Genomic DNA, 22,857 nt, shown 5'->3' on the forward strand with positions numbered 1-22,857 from the left:
TACACTCGGTCTGATTTATGAATTATTAGCTTTATCTAGTGCTAAGGGATATCTAATTGATGCAACTAACCTGCATATTGCTTCCTAATGGAAGTAATGCCACTTTAGCCTTGGAAAGATCACCCAGACAGGTGTCAATGTCTTTTCCTTTGATGGTTTGAAATCCTTTGTCCATCTCTGTAATTGTATCACTTCCTCTTCATTAAACGGAATATACCGCCTTTAGTATAGATTCTTGCAGTTGTTCTCATCGGAGAAATCAAGAAAGATATGCCTAGAATCGTAAAGCCCTATATTTGGATCAACTTTAATTTGAAATTTTCGCTTAATCTCCTTTCTGATTGTTTCAATTTGTGGTCTGTTTCTTGAGAATTTGCCGCCTAATGTCAGTCAGCATTTGTGTGCGAGGAGATCTTCTTCCTCCATAGTGAAAGAGATTGTCAGAGTGCCATTTTCTATTTCGAATGGTCAGAAAGTAAGTTTGAAGACTTTGATCGCTTGTTTTGAGGGTTTTGTGATGTGCATTTCTTTTGCGTATGTTTCTTTCGTTGAATATTTTCCGATGAAGATGGAATTGGAGTTGGGGGCGTATCGTTAGTAGTATCTGCGATGCTGACGTCCTAACCGGGTGGTTGCCCAGTAGAGGTGTCATTCTACGGTGGTGTTGGATGATTACCCAACAGGCGGTGTAAGATCGAGGTGGGTTCATTTCTTAAAGCGTCTATTCTAGAGAGAGAAAATCGATCAGGGTGGGTTCGTTTCTTCACACACACACCATTCAAGTATAAACAATACCTAAACTTGGTTGGGATTGTAGTACCCTTCAAATATCTCATGATCCACTTCAGCGCTTGTCAATATGCTCAGAGCGAGTGCAAACTATAGCAGATATAATGCTAACCACATCACTTGAATCTGAAACACAAGACATGTTTATACTATCTTAGTTTATTCTTCACTATTTTAAGACTTAGGAAGGTCGATTTTGAAAGGTTCAAGCAAGGATCATTTTATTTAAATTAGTAAATTGCCGCCCTTCGTGTGATCCTAAAATAAATTAGTCAATTTACAATCAGATAATATTATTTAGAATTTTTGATAAGATAGAAGATTCTCAATCCTTCAAGAAATTAAAGAAAAGAGCAATTCGCTGATTTTTGTTGAAAAATTCCTGAAAGTTAGTATAAATCTCAAATTAACTTTCATCTTCCATGAGAAAATGGAACGAAACTAAAAGCCAGAAGGACAACAAGTTAATATATATATATATCAATATTTTATTGTGCTAGGAAATGATATAAAGTCATACTCTATCTGTTCATAATAAATGGTGTTTCACCTTTTCAAGTGGTTTTAAAATAAGTGTTGTTTTACATAATTAAGAATGCGTTGATTTTGTTCTTTCAATTTTAGCCTTATTTAAGTAAAGAAATTTTGACATAATCAAGAAACTACTAAAAACTATTTTTTTTTCAAGGCATTTATTAAGTGTAAATTTGTAAAAATATATCTTACTTTATAGGACTGAGTAGTTTTTTTAAGAAGTGTGTCCAAGCTAACACAACACTTTTATAAAATGAAGAGAGTATTTTTAATTATAAAATTCATTGAGGTAAGCAAAACCAAATTCTAAAAATGGAGAGACCTAAGTGTAAAGTTGAATGACCAAAATTACATCAAAAGTTAAATGATGTTATTACCCCTCATCTAAACACTATTTGTACAATTTTTTGTACTAAATGGTAAATTTATCTTCCAATAAATGATAAATGAAATAATTAAACAGGAATTTAATCACATATTAAGCAATTCATTATGCTCTAAGGAAAATTTAAAGAGTAGGAAAAAAAGATATTAACGTATATTCATCTGATCAATCTTATGACCATTTACCATTTATATAGTAAATTTGTAAAGTTGCTCGCGCGTAAAAGTCATTAATGAATGTTACGAAAAATTTAAGCAAATAACGTATTTAGATACTATACCTCTCTTTTATTTTTATAAAAAAGGAAATGCTCATAAAATAACATACGTTTGGGTTCTTTTACCCCCCCCCCCCCCCCCCCCCCCAAAAAAAAAAAACGTTTGGGTTCATTGATATATATATATGTTAGTTTATTAATTTTATTTATTTAGTAGGTATCTCTATGTAATGTATAGTTAATTATACTATTATATTAAGGAAGCTTTTTTAACTTTCATGTAATTAAGAAAGATTCAAGGAGATCTAAAATTAATAAAAGAAACCCAAATTAAAGTATCTAAATTCTTATTAGTCACACATCAGAAGATAAAAATGTATATAAATGAAATAAAGCATAATCGCCATGAATTCTTTCAACCTTCCTTTTTCAAAGTTGTCAGAACCCCGAAATGCCTAAAACAAAAAATATCATCAGTTAGCCAATTATTTTTTAAGCAGAGATGCTAAAAGACAAAAAAATGTCATAAAGAATGTAATTTTAAAAATAATATTCAAAACTAGTACCTGGTACCTGTTGCTGGTGGGAGGTATCCCGTGAAATTAGTCTAGGTGCGCGAAAACTGCTCCGGACACCACAGTTAAAAAAAAAAATTAAAGACTAGATCTGCAAATTCACAAAGCAAATGAGCGTCATCTGAGTAAATAAAAAGTAAATGAAATGAAAAGGACAAAGAAGAAAGAGAACAAAACAACATCAAAGACGGAACACAAGAATAAATAAGATAAATAGAGCGTACTTACTAAAGTACTATCGTGTAAATTCTTCTGGCATTTTCCTTTTTAAAAAAAAAATACTCTAAAATGCCTTAAATAAAATAAATAATCATCCATTAGGTAATTATTTCAGAAGCAAAAATGTTGGTAGATGACTAACGATCACAATCGTGAGCTAAAATGAACCAAGAAATTGCTTAGACAATTAAAAGACTACAAATAGGTAAAGGATAGAAACCTTTTTTTTTTTTTTTAGGAAAAAGAGGAAAGGAAAATAGTTATATGTGTTGGCTATACCTTAACTTATTATCTCTGTGGTATCTTTATCGAAACTTAAGTGGAAAAAAGAAGACTGAAGTTATTTTGTGTCAACCTTCAATTTGGAGTCATAACTGTCCAAAGAATCAATAGTAATGCCACAATAAGGTAAAGTATAAGAAAGAATCTGCAACTGCAAAAACCAATGAAGAAATCAAGGGAAGAAAATGGAGATAGGAGGAAAATAATGTGTAAATGCGCGAAATAAAGGAAAGGGAAAAAGAAAAGCAAGGAAAAGCAAACATGTTATTCAAAGTGACGTAATGATGATGCTATTTTTGCTAGAGTAAGAAATAAGTAGCAAACCTACAGCGACTTTATTTTGTATTTTTTTTTATATCAGATAATTTGGTCAAATGTATTGAGGTTGGAGAAAGAGGAAACCAGGTTTCATATTGATTGATATGTTGACACCCATTCCGAACGGCTGTGTTTTTTGCTATTGTGGCTCTTCAGAGTTTCTTTTTTTTTTTTTTTTTTTTTTTGGTTTTCTGTTTTAAGAAAATAGGAGAGAAACTCTAAAAATTGGAGAAAATAGATAAATGTATTTCCTCATCAATGAGAGATGCCACATGCTGGGCCTATTGCCCTGCTTTATATAATTATATAGATAGATTATATAATATTCTGCTTTATATAATTATATATATAGATTATATAATATTATACAACACTATACCCAGGGTGGGGGAGCATTATATATAATGTATCAACCTTGTATAAAAGTATATAAAAGGTGTTTATACACAAATATGGGCTAAACTGGATAACAAACTCAAAATATGAGATAAAGCGTGTAAATATTTTCTCTCAGTAGACATACTGTGTAATTTTCCCTATTTTTTCACCAGTTTTGTTTTAAAAATTATCAAATAAAAAAACCAACATAGTTTACAATGAAGGGAGGTCCAACTGTGTTTTCTCATATAGTTTGCAAGAAGGTCCAATTATATATATATATATATATATATATATATATATATATATATATATGCCTGCAAATACGACGCTATTTTAATTTTAATTTGTGACATTACTGATTACACATCGAATATATAATTGCATTTCTCTCAGCATAGCTTATCGATAATGGAGTATCGACGTTGCAACAATCCGACTTATGACCATACTGTTATAAGAATTCTAATTTGTGACACTGCGATCCAACTTGTGAACTTTTAACCACTTGATTAATCAGGGAGAACCTTTCAATTTGTTATTTTACATGACAAGAATGTTGTATTTTTCAACTGAGAGGATATATCATCGATTAATTAATTAAAAAAGCACTTTTATGAAATAATACAATAGCAGATTCCAAGTATCTGGTACTCCAGCAACACACCAATGGCTGCAGTCTAGTACCACGTTCGGCATACAAAGATGGATGCCCATCTTTTGTCAATTGAGTCAATAATGTAATACCACGCAAATAAGCAGGCTTCTTCATTGTGTTCAATACTTCCTTTATGAAGGTTCTCCTGGATAACTTGATCCTCCTAAGGGTTTAGATTGCCCGCTGCAAGTTTTCTCCTTTGGCTCATCCCAGTCTGCACCACTGGTCTCAAAGCCAACCAAGAAAAAGATCACGAATAAAGTGTTATCCTTAAATAATACTCCATCCCATTCTCATTATAAGTCTTTTAAGATTTTACACTCTTTACAAAAAATTTGTTAATTTGCTTAGTCACAATCGATAGCGGAGCTAGACGAAAGAGTGGTCAGTTAAATATTCTTTGTCGAAAATTTAGTTTTTATACGTTTAAATTAAGAGGTTGTCTATGTATTCCGCCAAATTAAATTATGAACACCTTTACGAAATTTCTAGCTTCATCACTAATAATAACAATCTCTGACCAAACTAGTCTTTAACTCTACTTAAACATCTCATTTAATTAACTCTATGCTAAAACGACTAATATTTGAAATAGGAGAGAGTAACTCATCAAATTTAAGAGGACTTACGCAAAATGGACAGCAGGATTTCCTTGAAAGAACACTTTAGTCTTGGTAGGATCAATGTTGGAGTCGATCCATTTAGCCCAAGTAGTCAACCCAATTTTGTATGCTTTCATACGATCCATATCTTTAAATTGTTTGCCACCAAGCTCAATGAAATCCCACCTACATTAATTGGGGAGACAAAACAAAAGGAACAATTATTAAGAGCTCCATATAATGATTTTTACTAATTGGCCTATAATCTATGAAGGGTAGAACATTCATATTCACAAAAAAGAAAATTAATCCCTCTCTTTTAATTTATTGTCTTAATTTCTTTTTAATTTATTTAAAAAAGAATATCACATTTTATATGAGTAACTCTTTAATTCTGATATCTCATTTACAAAGGCGGATCTAGTGTTTGATATTTATGGGTTCCTCTGGATCGATAGCCTATTTTATATTGTGTTTCCGACTAAATATTGTTATATACTTAATGAAGTTCTTGATATAAATGCCCGATTTAAGTAAAGGTTACTAGATTCCCATGAACAGTTTGAGACACTGCAGATCCGCCTCTGCCCACATAACCGTATTTAGATCCACAAGATTTTTAAAGACATTTACGTACATATTTAATTTAAGATCACAAAATTAAAAAAATCATTCTTTAGTTTCACATAAAATTAAAATGAAGGGAGTAGTAGTGGCATTACGCTTGTAATTTGCCGGTATGAGTCCAGCAGTGATAACTGTTAAAGATTAAAACATCAGCTCCTTTCCAGTATGAGCTGCTAGTAATGGAGTCAAGCTTCAAAATTCGACCAGCTTTCTCAATGGAATAGTCTACCAGAAATTCATTCTTCAAGTACTGCATTGAGAATCCATAATCCTTGCAAGGGCAAAATAACAAATTTGGTAAGTCAACAAGAAGAGTAACTTCTTTAAAAAACACAATTACGTGAACTTTAGGTAATTAAAGATAAATCTATATGATAAGTTGTAAATTGATAATTAACCTGCTATTACATATTACATTTCTTTGATGGTGTAAAGAATCTTTATACTTAAAGACTGAGGTAATGTAGATGGAGTTGGTTCAGCTGAACTTAGTTTTTCTAATTAGAGTAGATTGATTGTTAAAGACATAATTAATTAAATAAAAGTGTGACCTCTCGAACAGTTTAATTTTTCAAATGAGATGATCACACATTTTAATATGTTCTTATAAGAGGAGGCAAAACTCCTATTAAGTCCCACCGCCTCTCATTATAAAAAACTACACGTGCTTGACTAGGGAAAAGTAATAGACCTGCACATGAGGGCCAAACATGTTGAAAAGCCTAATTAACTAAATAAAATTACGTTATCTCTAATAACTTAAACTGTTAGACAGGATGATAACAAATTCTACATAAATATGCATGTGAAAAATCTCTAAGATGGCAACTAACAAGTATGAAATGTTGAACCTATAATTAACATTTTAAAAGGCAGTTACATGACTCGCCTCGGGACAGGTCACCAGCAAAATGCCCCGGGGCTCATGTGCGGGGCTTATTTCCTATGAGGCTTAATAAATTATATGTTAAATTCCTTAATTAAAATCGCTGACCCTCATAATTCTTTAACAAATGAATGATACTTAATAGGTTTCAGTTATAGAAATAAGATGATTGGGTGTAACTCAAATAACAAGTCATAGTATTGGATATTTACTATTTGAGAACATCGTGAGGGTGCATATCACTTAATATTTCTTTTAAAAATACATAGCCGAATTGTACATTTTCACTTGTCATTGGTCTTTTGTCCTATGTATCAAAATTATCATATTTATTATTTCGCTATTTGAAAGTAATTTTATTTTTATTCATGAAGAAGTTACGTTTTAATTATAATACTGATAAAGTTTATTGATTAATTGCTTATTAGGAGATAAAATGAATAGTTTGATAGTAATATTATTTTAAGAAATTGTGATTATTTCATTGTTTGAAAGTTAAGACGTTAGAGTTGATTTGCATTTCATAATAGCTTTTATTTCATTGTATTATTTATACTTGTAAAATTATGTTATATATAATTACAAGTTGTAAGTGGCGTATAATGGATTGCTTTAATTAATTTTTTGTGAGGATCAAGCACATCTATATATATTCATTTATTTACAAATTTCTTTTATTTTTTTTATGTAATTTTACTAATTTAAAAATATTTATTGTAATTATATTATTTTATGAAATACTAATAATTAAATACTCATAGAAGCTTACGTCTTGCCGAGACATATTTAAAACGTCCCACCCTATGCCCCCACCTTTTACAACACTGCCTATAATTATAAAATTGTTATGATTTCAATAGTAAACCTAATACATGACTACACTACAAGTTTAAATTTTGAATCCGTAGTATTTAAACTGATAGCATATATAAATGAAATTCCTTTTTAATTAGAGTTGTGTTTGTAAATATTATGCTTACCGCAAATTTGAGAGTGACAAGAGTATCCCCTGGCTCATAGACGTATTTGGAAGCAGGGATAGCTGCATGAAGCAAACATGCAAGGGATTCCCATTGATTGTTGCCTAATGAGTCTCCACAAACACTACCTCTTTAGCTTTCATTTTTTCCAGCAAAGCTCTTCCATTAAACCTATTTTCAAAATTCAAGAAAACATATTTCACTTTTACTACAATATTTTCACTGCAATATTAATTTCATTTTAAATAAAATGGACTGATGATGAATTTCTCTATAATTTATACAAATGGGTAGAGACGGATTCAAGATTTAAAGTTTATGAGTTCCTATAACGACTTAATATACATTAATAACTAGGTACACAATTAAATATTTATAAATTTAGCGAGTATTTTACTAGCTATATGTATGGGGCCCGGAAAAAAAAATATATATACACACACATACACATACACACTAGATTCTTATGTGAGTATATATACTAGATTCTTATGAACTCACATATTACTCTCTGGATCTTCCCCTGATCTATCATTGAAGTTATGAGTTCGGAAGATAAGTTATGAGACTGTCTTTCAATCATCATTTTTACATTTGATTTTTTCATTAAAACTCTACTTATATCCATTATATATTTTCAACTGTAACTCAAGCATTGAAGTTATGAGTTCGCGCGCTAAAATTTAGTATCTTTAGTCCAAACTCTATATGCATTAAAAATATTGTTACATGATATGTATAGACAATTTATTCGGAACTCAAATACTATCTTATTCTAGAATTAAGAACTCATAACCTTAAAATATATATGTCCGCCCCTGATTACTTATTATGTGCATCATTGAAAATATCACGAACATGTTGGGTGTGCGAACAAAGTACCACATTGGTAGCTGGAAAGAAAAAAGAGCTACTTATAAGGAGTTGGATACTCTTAATGATGTGAGGCCTTTTGAGGAAAACTGCGCGGGCTTGGCCCAAAGCGGACAATATCACATCATGTTCAGAGTATCTGTGGGCCGTTTTAGCCCAACAACTGGTATCAGAGCCAATGGTTTGGCGGGACGAGCATGAAGATGGCATAGTGTGGCGTGGGGCCCGGCTTATTCCCTTTGCCTGTCTATGGGACGGTTTACAACCTTTACCCGTAGCTTTGAAGACGCATACACAGCCTTTGGGCTTCGGTGACTGTAAATACTCTGACAGTGTGGGTGACACACAGACATGTTGAATCTCTGATCCATGGTATGATAATGAGCTACGTGAACTTAGTTCGAGGGGGAAATTGTTAGATATGCGAACAAAGTACCACATTGGTAGCTGGAAAGAAAAAGGAGCTACTTATAAGGAGTTGGATACTCTTAATGATGTGAGGCCTTTTGGGAAAAACCGTGCGGGCTTGGCCCAAAGCGGACAATATCACATCATGTTCAGAGTATCTTTGGGCCGTTTTAGCCCAACAGAACAATCTCTATTTTTTCATATACATATTTTCATTAGCATAATCCAATCCATAAAAAACTGAATTAGAACCAGAAAAAAGAGTTTACAAGTCATACCTGGGTAGATGGCAAGCAGTAGGCTGCCATCTATATTTGAGATAAGACTTATCAAGCCTGCCATTCTTACGACAGTTGAAACCCTTAAATAAAAAAGGGCAACTTAATGAATCATAAAGTGGGTAAGAATCATCATAAACCCAACTTCCTTGATGCAAAGTTACAAACTACAATTTCCCAATTTTCTAGCTTTTTCGTTTTGCCCTCCATTGTTAAATTCATCCCATTTGATTTGTGAATAAAGAATGATATTAAGGAGAGAAGAAAATGAATATAGAAGCTAGTCCTTTCCATTAGATAAGACCATGTTGAGAAAATGTAGACTGGAAATGACAATATATATAGTTAAACAAATGAAATGCCATCTAATGAGTCGTTTATTAATCAAATCATGTATAGTAATTCTCAATGGTGATGAGTCGTTATTTCATTAATGATATTAAATCATTCTTGCAGAAAATGTAAATTAATTAGTCCCAAGTGATTAATGACGTCTTCTGAATGGGAAAAAATGTCGGAAAATGTAAATTACATTTCGTCAAGTGCACGCTTTGACGAGTGACATTTGTCCTAATTAATTTTTAGGGGTCTAGATTAAATAAAATAAGAAGCATATTAACCATATTAAGAGGATTGGTTTTAGGAACGCACTCATCTTTTGTATGAAAAATATATGTACTACATAATTAACATCATTAATTTCATTTCATATTTCTGGCATCCAGATACTAAATTGCTATAACTTCAACCTAAATTGATTCCGGAAGAAAGCTTAATAGTACAGCTTAAACTATTTTTCATTTTATATTTTGGCATCCAGATAGTATAATTTCAACCCAAATTGATTCTTGAAGAAAGCTTAATTAATACAGCTTAAGCAATTTTTCATTTTATATTTTTGGCATCCGGATACTAAATTGGTATAGCTTCATCCTAAATTGATTCTTGACGAAAGCTTAATTAATGATCCTTCCATCCCAAAATACTTACCATATTTCGCTTTTCGAATTTGACCAATATTTTAAGCTATATTTTTTCATGATATTAATATGAGAAGAATTGCAATTTATAATATTTCGTATACTTTTCGAATATCTAAATTTTAATTTTAAAATATTAAAATTAATATTATCTAATTTATATTTGAAAATTAATCAAATTAACTCTTAAAAAAAAACATGACAAATATTTTGAGACAAAGGAAGTGCAACTTAAGCTATCTGTCTCTTCCTATCCGCCTTTCAAACCTCTGTTTCAAGAGGAAATTAATTGTAAATTACATGATTTATAAATTAAGCTTATCAAATGAAAAGATCAACTACATGAATAAATCAGACCTTGTAAACTGAATAAATTAAATCATGACAAATTAATCAAACATATCGTGGACATTCTTTAACATCTAACAATTATAAATTGGAACTATAAGTGCTGAACAAAGTGAAATCAGTGAGCAGGGGCAAAATTGCAATATTATCTCTTCTGGAAAGTAGTTAAGTTAGTTAGGGAAGTTGAGAAATAGTTAGTTATTTTTCTAATGACAGTTATGAGGAACTTAGCATAGATTCAGTTGGGTATATGTGTATATATACACTTGTATATTGTACAAATGAATCAACAAAACAACATACTACTCACTGAATGAAATAATCTTCTCTCTAAATTTTGCGTTACCTTCTTCCTCCTTCCTTCTCGCTAAACCTTGATTTCTTGTTGATTATGTCACGCCCCAAACACCACCCTAGACGTGACCGGCATCCGACGTCATGAACAACATCGGAAGAACCTAAATGATGCACTATTAACACTTGAACCCGCCAGGTTCAATATCACCTCCAACAGTTTATAAAACAAATTCAAACGAGTCATGATATATGAATTAAATCAACGGAAGTCTTTAATGTCATAACACTTAATCAAAACGTATCACATGCCCAAGAGTTAATCAACTCGACAACTACCCACAAGAATGTATACTATGGAGCTTCTAAATAAAGAATGAATGTCTGACACATCGGGACACAGCTCGCTAAAGTACTAAAATAATGAATAAATATAATAGGGGTGTCCCACAAATGAATATGTGGGCTCACCAAGTCAGCAGCCACAGCAAGTCCTTCCTAAGCGCCTAAAGTATCAAGAACCTGCTCTTCTCCGTTACCTAACATACCATAAAAAACAACAATGGTATGCCTGAGTACTTTGTACTCAGTGAGTGCCTCGGGGACAACAAGTAATATGAAAATAGAATACAATAATGCTTAAAGAAATCAATTCTGAAAACCATGTGAAATCAATGTAAACCGCACTCCGAGTAGCGAACCCGGCAGTGGCCACTCTTCCTCCCGAATGGCTAGGCAATTACCACACTAAGATCCATAGTGGCTACCCTTTCTCTCGAGTAGCTAGGCCAAACACAACAATAAAGTTCATAGCATAAAAGCCGATTCACAATTTGTCTCAAAGTAGTCACACCATCAATTAGCATTAAGGTTCATTATGCCATTACGAAGGTCCATAATTTCATAGATAATCTTGAAAACGTTTCCACTTCTTTAAACAAGACTCCATTGTCATGGTTCAACATGAAAACATTATTACCAACCCTTAGCCATCATTATTGATCATCTTATAGAAGAAAACGATTATGATTTCAAATACGTATATAGAGGATAATACAATCAAGGTTTAATGTGGACTTGTCCCCTCACGCACACCAACCACAATCAAAGCATGAAATAGGGTTTTAAAGTATGAGAAGTTCACCTTTTTATTCAATAAAGAACTTTTGAGAAGAAGACATACATCCAAAATAAGATTTTTAAAAGAGAGACATACCTTAATTAAGCCTTACGTATCCTAACAATTCGCCTTCTTAGCGAATAACACCCAAAATCCTAGCTTGAGTCACTTTGAGAATGATTACTTTGCAAACCCTAGGTTTTTCATTCAAAAATCATGTTAAGAATCACGGGTTTAATGCTAGATTGATTATAACGTTAAAGATGTTCTTACCTTTATGTTTGGAGACTTGGAGAAAAGATTTTCATCCTTAGGGTTTATAAGAATGTGAATAAGTGATAAAATTAACTGAACCCGCTATATATATACACAGCTGGTGGCGGGCGAAATATGCCCAGAAATACGGACCGTATTTCAAAATACGGGCCGTATTCTGTGGTCGTATGTAACGTTACAGAACAATGAGCAGTCTAGGGAACGGGTGAAATATGCCCAGAAATACGGACCGGATTTCAAAGTACGGGCCGTATTCTATGGCCGTATTTTATGATAGCAAAACAGTGAGTTGTTACACCCTTCGTGTTCATAGTAGTAGAACCTATGGTTTTCTAGTCGGGTATGCCCTTGGAATAGAGACCCGAGCCCGAGTTTCAAGGTAGAAAATGTCTTACCCCGTGTACGAGGGTACCAGCAGATATTCCTGGCAATTTATAGAGTTAGAAGTTGAACGAATCGAGTCGACGTGATCTGAACTGAATCAGAAAACCTGCAGGACACCAGTCATCGTCGACATGTTCGACGGACCGTCGGCGTGCGGCGTCGATTGGATCCCGCAGCCTTGCATCTGCAGGCACAGGTTGACGGTGCAAGTCGATGGATCGTCGACTCATCGACCGGCCGTCGACCCGCTCGTCGAACCGGACCGTTGGAGCCTTTTGGCTTTCAAGTATAAATAGGTGGTTCACGACCCTATTTCATATTTTCCTTCTCTCCAAATTAGAAAACCCTAATATTTTGCTCTCCCAACATTTATATCATATTAGTGAAGATTTGACAAGATCCGAACCCCGTAAACCCGAGCTTGTGAAGAGGAAGGTTGCTTCTAGGGTTTCTCCAAGATTGTGAAGCATAGGGAGTTGAAGTTGAAGTGATTCTTGGGATTCTTGACCCCTGAAGGTATGCAAAATAATTCCTACCCTTGTATTTGAGTTTACTATCAAGAGTTTTAGTGATTCTAGTAAAGAGGGGATAGTTGTGGAAGTGGTAAGTTGATGATGGGCAAGATAGTGACTAAGGGTTATGTTAAGAGATGATTGGGGATGGATGTGATTATATTTTGATATGTATATGTGTTGTCATTGTTGATGTGAGTATTGTAGTTGATGTGGGATTGAATGAGGAGTTGGAGAGTTGTAAGCTCACAAAGGAATTTATTGTCTACAGTTCGTTGAGCTTTATACGTATTTGAGGATGGTTAGTAAGCGAAGTAAGTAGTCTAACTAAGCCGTGTGTTATCTTAATTGTAGACTTGCAAGTTCGAGAGGTAGAAGTTGGATGATTGAGTATACTCCAAGGTATGTTAAGGTCATTCCTTCCTTCTTTTGGCATGATCCTATGATATGATCCAACAAATGAGTAAGCGAGCTTCCATATTACTCTACTCTTAGAAGCATTAGAAGTACTTCAGTCTTTGATGTTCATGTACCCTATTTATGAGAAATCCCTCTATTCATGGATCCAGTCTTATGTAGCTAGTTCTGTACATATAGCTTAGTCATGCATTACATTCATTATATATTTATGTACATTTGACTAGAAGGTGTTATATACGCACACGCATATCAGGCGTTATATACGCGAATACTAGATATATGTAAAGTATGAGAAGAAATACAGGCGTTATATACGCATTACTACTATGATAATGATATTGATATTGATTATGGCCACAGAGGAGCCAATATGATATGATGAGATGCCATAGAGGCTTACAGGCGTTATATACGCACATACATCAGGCGTTATATACGCACTCATATAGATGCACGATCATCATTGATAGGTATGAGCATGCATATTATATGCCCACATAGGCATTGTCAATCACGCAGATTTATGTAGATATAGATAGATACTAGTGTTGACACCCAATTTTGTCCCTCCTTTATTTAATTTACTCAGTTTTCTAAATTTACTGACGAGCTAAATACTTTATTTTTACAATATTTTATTGCCACTACTACTAATATCATTACTTTTATTTTTGACATTACAAGTATCACTTTACTACAAATTTTGGATGATTTTGTCATCATTTCATTTTTTTGAGTTTGGACTCGTTAAATTAATTACAAGACAGCATTTTATAAAATATCTATTTTTTTTACATATTAATTATTTATTGTCTTTACATAATATATATTATACCAGTTATTAAATTGGAAGCCCGAAAATAATTAAAATAGCGGAGGAAGGACCAATATTTTTTAGCCAAATTAATGGCCCAAAATACAAATACAATATCATTTTCATACCCAAATAATTAGGCCACGACTTTAATACTTAACCCACATTTTCAACCCACATTTAAATTAATAGGCCAGCCCAAACGGACCAGCCCATTCTTTTGACCCGACCCGGCCCAACATACTAATACCCTAACCTCTCATCTCTTTCTTTTTTTCTCATTTTTTCCGCCTCCTCCATCTTCTTCATCTCTCTCTTCTACTTCTCTCTCTCCTCAAGTTTCTCCCCACCATCGCCATCCCCACCCTCCCTGCCATTCCACTCGCCCTTGTTCCCCACGCCATCCTCCTCCCTGCCACTTCCATCTCCTCTTGTTCCCAACGCCGATCGTCTCTCCCCGACGCTCCTCTTTTTTTTTTTTTAAACACAAACGAGCCCTATAAATAGGATCAAAAGTTGAACGGCGAAGGGGGAGCAGAGAGATTCCCGAAGAGGAAATTCGGAGCCATACAAAATCCCTTGAAAAAATTGAGTTCTTTAGCCCAAAAAATTCTATAGAAATTGAAAGCTTTCGTTTTTGTCGCTAAAAAAAAAACCTCCTAAGCAAAATTTCAGTTTTATCAGTCCTTTTTATCTCTGGGAATCGAGTTTTGAAGTGTTCGAGTGTGAATCGAGGACTCGTACCCACTTCGCTGCACCCGAAGAAGGTAAATTCCCTCCTTTTAAAGTTATTTTAGTGACCGCTGGAATGTTTTAAACTGTCTTTGTCGATTGGTTCGCTTAATTGTATTTTTGTTTTCGTTTCAATTTTATTCGTAATTATTCTGGTCGAATTAATCATGACCTGTTTTGTTTGGTTTAATTCTGTGAGTATGTTGGCTTTGTAAGCCAGTTTAGATCCATCCGGTGTTTCAAGGGCATGTTTTGTTAAAGGATTAGCTATTGTTCATTTCATCTCTGTGAAGTCCTATATTATTTGATAAGTTTTCGTATAGACTTGGTTCCCTGTGATTAGTTGAATTCAAATTAATCCCTCAAGATGATACGCTATCCGCCTATATCAGCTTCAAGGATCATATTTGCATACTTAAATGGCTTAATCTTGCATGTTTCAGGCTCACAGTCTATCTAATTATGTTGATATCATTACCTGTGTATGAGTCATTAAGTTATGCCACTTGTGAACTGATTAACATCATTAGCAAGAATCATGGGCTCTTTCTCACTATCATAAAAGGATGCCAAATATTACCAAGAATCCATGAGCTAGTGTATGTTTAAGCATAAGGTTAAATTGATTAAAGGGTTTATTGTATTCCTTTCCTTTCTTGACAAATATGCTATTGTGTTTGTTTAAGATGAGTTAGGAAAATGAAGACTTATTAAACCGGTAATAATATGCTCAAATGCATTTGAGAGATCTGTTAAAGAAAAATAAGGATTAGTTTGTCAAGGCCAGTTTGAAGACTAGATTCAGAGTCAAAAGTTTGTTCCAAGTTAAAAGTGGAAACTGTTAACTTTTAAAATATGGTGTATATGTAAATTGTGTCAAATTCAGGGAACCATTTTAGAATTGAAGTTGACCAGCTAAACCAACCTATATGATGTTGCATACAGTTTAATAAGTTTACTTTGACTCTGAGAAAGTGTTTTGGTTATGCATGTAATTGTGCTTTGTATTTGCTTTGGTATGTTGAGTTTGGCTTGGGACAGTCATTGATATAGACTGCCAGGATGTCCTTATCTTGTCTTTTCACAGTAACTCAGTTCTTCACCAACCATAGCCTGTTATTTCACTTCATGCTGAAAATATCTCACCTGATGACTTCAACTAAGTTTAGTATGTTCTCCTGCATTGCTTATAGCTGCTTGTCCTCTTTGATTATGTTTGTTGCATGCTTATGCATTTTCCTGAGCCCAAGTTACCTTGTAATATTCATATGATAACTTTGTTTCCTCTTGATATGGGTCCTCTTGAATGCTTTCCTCCCCTCAGCTTCTATTCCAACAGTATGCATGCTGTGTGTTTGTCTGTGTGAATCACATGGCCTCTAGGGCACCTCATCTTGATCAGTGATGTTGTCTGCTTCAGTCATGCACCTGATGTCTATATTTTTCATTCCTTTGTTGTTTTCTTGAGTGATGATAAACATACGACCATACTGTTGGCATTCACTGACACTGAAACAGATTCGATATCGAAGGCATGAATAGTCAATTGGTTGGTGTCTGAAAAGCTGATTTGATATATTTCCTAAGAGCATAACTTGTTTCACATGGCTGCTGCCTCGTTTAGATTTCTTTCAAGTTAACAATGTCTGGTTGTTGGTCTGTAGACTTTGCTTGTGTGTGTGTGTGTCAAAAACACAAGTCATTTTGTCCTCATTTGAACTTGCAGTGGTCGCATAAAAGATTTTTATGTGCTTATCTGAAAGTTTGTTAAGTAAAAAATAAGTTTAATACATAGGACCTGGTGACTGGTTTAAATACCCACAAAGATTTTAAGAAGATCATTTTTTTTTGTGAATTGGAAGTCAGCAGTCTTTTGAGACTGCTGCTATAGTGATTCTGTTGGGATGGTAATATCTCGAAATTATGTGTCATGTTTTGAGTAACTGAGATTAATTTGCCTAACAGCTACTAGGAATCGGAATTGTTGCTTCGCCTCTTTTTTTCTTTCTTTCTTCCCCCTCCTCTATGTGGGTCTGGTTGTAGATTTACGAGCAAGTATACCACGGATATACTTGAATATACCAGATATAGGCAGTCCTGCACACTGTTAGCATAAGGGAACTTGTGTATTTGGCATGAATCAGGTAGATCATTGGTACAAGTACAAATTTGTAGTCTATGCATGCAGTTGGGTCAAGTCTTGTTAGTTATTTATTATTGGGCCTCCTTTACGTACTAAACTTTCAGTTCATATTGGGCCAGTCTAAATTTGATTTTAAGTGACTTATTTGATTTGAGCCTTCTGTGGGTTGCCTGAATTATTCTGAAACCTTTCTTTTTTCTCCCTGCCTCTATTTCATTCTTGATACACGTGGTATATGTACAACCTATTGATCTATTTCCTAGTTTACAGTTCGTATGTTTCGACCCTATTCTTTGATTATGTACTAATTCTTTTCTTTCCGTTTTATGCATGACCATCGCATATGAGTCCGAGGGACTCGTCCTTCTTCCGCATTCAATGTTGGGCTAAAGCCCAACGAAACTCTTTATCGAGTCAGCCCTATCAGTTGAATAAAAAATAATGTTGGGCCGAGGCCCATACGGCAGCAACAGTCTACAGCGGAAAAAGAAATCTTGGGCCAAAGCCCAATAAGCATGAACAGTTCGCAGCAGCTTTAAAATGGGCTGAGCCCATTCCCAACAGCAGCAGTCCTAAAAAATGGGCTGAGCCCATTTAACTTTATTTATGCCTCTGCTTTATTTTATGCCTTTAACTTGTATATTATTTGACTAACACTTTTTCCTTATTCTGTTGTCCCTTGGCTTAGATGAATTATTGGAAATTAGTATGGATAGTTTAGCAATGGGTAGTTAGATTAAAGAAGATTAACAATCAATTCCATAAGTCTATTTTTTGATGTGTTAAAACTATTTATAATGTCTAATATTATTTTATTTGGAATGATTGATTTGCAAAACAGCACGACTTTATATTTCGAGTTAAGAGAATCATATTTTATTCTTATTATCCTAGAAAATTCCAAAACGTCACTAATATGTAAACATAAATTCAAGTATATTTTATAAATAGCTCTTCAAGTTTGAATCAATCATAAAATTTTAGCGAAGCACAGTTAATAAGAAGTAATGAAAAGGATAAAGAGAGTTTTTATTAGCTATTTTCGTATTTTTATACTCCTAAAATTAATCAATATCCTGGCATTTCAGTTATTTCAAATATTTATTAAACATTGCACAAATTCACATTTTTTCTACTTATATATTTTAAGCAATCATATTTTTTTAAATAGCATTATTATCTAAAGTTTCGCAACATTTATAAGTTTATTTTAAATGGCATTTGAAGTTTCCTTTTATGCAAATTATTATAATTTCTACAAATCCCACTCCAAATAGTATTTTTATTTAAAGCCCTAGCAACTTTTATAAGTCTTATTTTAAAAGGCATTTAAAATTTTCTTTTTATGCAGATTATTATATTCTTTCTAAATCCTATCTTAAGCAACATTCTTATATTTTCTTAAAAATCTTAGCAACATTTCCTAGCCCCATTTCTTAAATTTCAGGCATCTTATTTAAGCATTAATTAATTAACCTAAGTTTGGTCGGATAACCGTAAGTTAACGGATTCTAAAGGATGCCTAATCCCTTCCCTTTAGGATAATATAGAGCCCTTACCTGGAATCACATTGGTTAAGCAGACTATCAATTGAGGTTTAGTTTTAACTTTGCCTTAGTTAACCTCTAGGTGTCCTAATTCACCGTTAAATTAATTAGGTGGCGACTCCTTAAAACAAAATAAACAGGAATCACCAATATGTTGTACTCCGCTTCAACCCGGTTAAAATGGGGTATAACAACTAGTTCATACAAGTACGTGCAGTCAGTCATTTCAGTTTATGAGTTCAGATCTTATCCATGATTCTTATGTATATGTTGTTCTTATGCCTTACATACTCGGTACATTATCCGTACTGACTCCCCATTGCTCGGGGGGCTGCGTTCATGCCCGCAGGTAGAGGGAGACAGACAGGTGGTCCAGCTCAGTAGGACCTCTAGATCTAGCACTGGTCAGTACGCTCCATTCGATCCGGAGCTACAGTCAGTTTTGGTATGCCCCTTTTGAGATGTGTATGCATATGGGTATGACGGGGCCCTGTCACATCCTTTCTACAGCTTTTATTCCAGTAGAGGTCTGTAGACAGTTGTATGTAGTAGTCAGATGATGTAGCCATGTCGGCTTCTATTCTTGTGTGTACAGTTTATGTAGCAGCCTAGCTGGCTTGCACTGTTCTTCCGCATGTTGTGTGTTGACACCCAATTTTGTCCCTCCTTTATTCCTATTAACGAGCTAAATACTTTATTTTCATCACTATTTTAACGCTACTACTATTAATACTATTATTCTTTTTACTGTCATCTTGACTATTTTATTATCAACGACAATAGTATTAATTTATCACCATTTTAATAGATTGTGGTTATTTCATATCAAGATTCGACTTGTTAAATTAATTATAAATCCATATTTTATTAGTATCTATATACATGGTGGGGTTATAATATTAGTACTCTATTTTCTACGTATTGATCGTCGATTGCTATCACATAATAATATGTTGCACTTGCCATTAAATTAGAAACCCATTGAGTTTATATGGAAGAGCAATTTCAGCCAAATAAATGGCCCAAATAATCAAGCCCACTATCCGAAATATTCAACCACCAAATCAGCTTACCATCCGGCCCAATCAGCCAGCCCATCATTCTTAACCCGACCCGGCCCACTATAATTAAATCCCTAAACCTATTCTTCACAAAAGATCCGTCACAGCCCTCTTTCTTTCCTCTTCTCTCTGCCCTCTCTCTACTCTCTCTCTCCCCTCTCCATTTTCGGCTACAATACAACCCTCTTTCACCATCACAGACTGCTACCCCCATTTTCGGATTAGAGTAGCCACGCCTCTCCTCTTTCCCTTCCATTTATGGACGACTTCCATACCCCCTTTCAACCATGGCAGATCCTTGCCACCCCAGTTTTGTGCAACATTTTCCTCTCTCCTCTTCAACGAGCCAGTCAACACAAATGGCCAAAAACTTTTGAAGTTTCTGAAAAGCTTTACTGTTAAAAGATTCGATTTTCAATTCGAACGGTTGTTGATCGATAAAATCCCGCCCAAAATTTCGAGCCCCAAAAATCTTAGAAATCTCCTATAAATGTTCGCTTCTTACTTCGTTAGAGGGGGGTTCTTTTTTTAGCAGCTTCAATTCTCTGAAAATAGAAAACAGTCTCATTTTGTTTCTTGACATCGATTTTAAAATACCAAACATTTTTACTCTCTTTTACTCTATTATTGTTTTGAATCCGAGTATATGCAAGCTCGGAGATATTAACATTCGAGTGTGGATCCGAGACTCCCGCACCCTGTTCACTGCACCCGAAAGGGGTAATCTTTCTTCCTTTAAGTTATTTTGTGTTGTTTAGTTCATCATTTGTTGTCTTTGTTTGTGCTTAGCTTAAGTTTTATGTCATTAATATGTTCTGTTATTATTAGTAGTAGTTTAGCATATCTATTTAGGTTTTACTTGTTAGTTAATAGAGTATGTGCTAATGTAGTGGTTTGTATGCCCTGTTGGTTGAATGTTCAGTTACGTTTAAATGTTATTTTTAAAGTCAAACATGATTAATAGTAACCTGTATTCAAACTTTACCTGTCCATGAGTAGATTAGCCTATAATACCTCCTATAATGTTATTTATGCCTAATATAATATTAGTAATGACATAGTAACATGGACTGCTTAGATGGAGACCTATTGAAAGAACATTTAGTTTGTTATTGTGATAAACATGACTACTTGTGGTTAAGATATATGGTTTTTGTTTTTATTTCTACCTTGAGAAAGGCCAAACTTGTTATTTGCTGGAGTTACGAATGTCTGTTCTTGTTGAAGGATTAGAATGATGTTGCCCCTTTGGGACAGCCTAGGCTATAATATATCACTGCTATATTGTTTTGCCATTGAAGACAATTATAACAACCTGAAACCATCATTTTGCTTTCTGCCTACTGGAAAGAGGAAATGATATCATGTTTTTTGTGTACCTTAAACCAGTATGATGTTCATTTGGAACTCTTTGAATCATGATACAATGTTTCCCACCATATGTATGCCATGTTTAAAATGCTAGGCCAAAGTGCATGCTTATATTGACCATATAGAGTTTTTCATGCCTTTCCCTGCTTTGTGTTAAACCTTCAACATGTGTCTTTCCCTTTTTAGATTTTGAACACCATGACAAATGAAAAATGGACTAGTGTGTTAAGCTTTCTTATACATATGAGAACCTATGTGTGAAACTGATTTAATTTGATTGACATACTGCATCCTGCCTGATTGTATGACATCTCGCCATCTCTCTTTTTCTGTTCTTCTCCTACGTGGGTATGTTGAACGGAACCATGTTGACATAAGCTTTTAAGAAGTTCCCCTTCCTATTCTGTTCATTTTATGATGGCGTAGGCACACTGTTGGGTTGTATGAAATTTTGAACCGTCGAAATACTAGTTTTCTATATCACTGAGTATTAACATAAGTCACGTTAAAGAGTATGTTATATGTATGAGGCTATAGCTTTAGTATGTGGACCATTGTGTGCCATTGTTATGTACGGAGGGTATTTTGGAATCTCTTTTTGATGAATATATGAATCAAATGTGTGTCAAGTATGTCATGCCATATGTATATCTAGTGTATTTGATATAGATTTGATGTGAGACCCCTTTGTTCTTCCCTCTCTTTCCTTGTTCCTTTGGTTGTAATCAAAATTAGAAAGCTCTATGAAGCATGTTACGCTCTGCAGCTATTCAGTTTTATATGCTAAGTGTACCTGTATCGGTTATGTATATGTGTGTATATGACTAGTATATTTTAGCCAATACATTTATAGGGAAGTTAGATTGGTCATTATGGATCAAGCTTGAACCCTCCCCAGTGTTAGCCATGCCTGGGATTCATGAAATCCCTTGGAACTTGTGCAACATCGGGAAGACGGCGACAAAAGCTTTCCAATATTAACCTTCTAAGTATCCTTACGAATGTGTATACACGAGATATACTTAAATATACACAATATATACATAATCCATTGGTTTGTTTTGAATTTACATTATATATGTTTAGCCTTATTTATTGATTACATACTAATCCTTTTCTTTCATTCTTATGCATGACCATCGCGTACGAGTCCAAGGGACTCATCATCTTCCGCATTCAGTGTTGGGCCAAAACCCAACGAAATTTTCTTAGTTTACAGTTCGTATGTTTCGACCCTATTCTTTGATTATGTACTAATTCTTTTCTTTCCGTTTTATGCATGACCATCGCATATGAGTCCGAGGGACTCGTCCTTCTTCCGCATTCAATGTTGGGCTAAAGCCCAACGAAACTCTTTATCGAGTCAGCCCTATCAGTTGAATAAAAAATAATGTTGGGCCGAGGCCCATACGGCAGCAACAGTCTACAGCGGAAAAAGAAATCTTGGGCCAAAGCCCAATAAGCATGAACAGTTCGCAGCAGCTTTAAAATGGGCTGAGCCCATTCCCAACAGCAGCAGTCCTAAAAAATGGGCTGAGCCCATTTAACTTTATTTATGCCTCTGCTTTATTTTATGCCTTTAACTTGTATATTATTTGACTAACACTTTTTCCTTATTCTGTTGTCCCTTGGCTTAGATGAATTATTGGAAATTAGTATGGATAGTTTAGCAATGGGTAGTTAGATTAAAGAAGATTAACAATCAATTCCATAAGTCTATTTTTTGATGTGTTAAAACTATTTATAATGTCTAATATTATTTTATTTGGAATGATTGATTTGCAAAACAGCACGACTTTATATTTCGAGTTAAGAGAATCATATTTTATTCTTATTATCCTAGAAA

At 34.1% G+C, this 22,857-nt stretch overlaps 1 pseudogene; it reads right to left on the reverse strand.

Annotated features, from left to right (window-relative positions):
• Positions 1-3,477: 3,477 nt before the first annotated feature.
• LOC132613229 (protein trichome birefringence-like 42) lies at positions 3,478-14,582 on the reverse strand (annotated as a pseudogene).
• Positions 14,583-22,857: the final 8,275 nt, after the last annotated feature.

Source organism: Lycium barbarum, chromosome 10 (genome assembly GCF_019175385.1).
Source record: "Lycium barbarum isolate Lr01 chromosome 10, ASM1917538v2, whole genome shotgun sequence".
In the NCBI taxonomy this organism is placed as follows: domain Eukaryota; kingdom Viridiplantae; phylum Streptophyta; class Magnoliopsida; order Solanales; family Solanaceae; genus Lycium; species Lycium barbarum.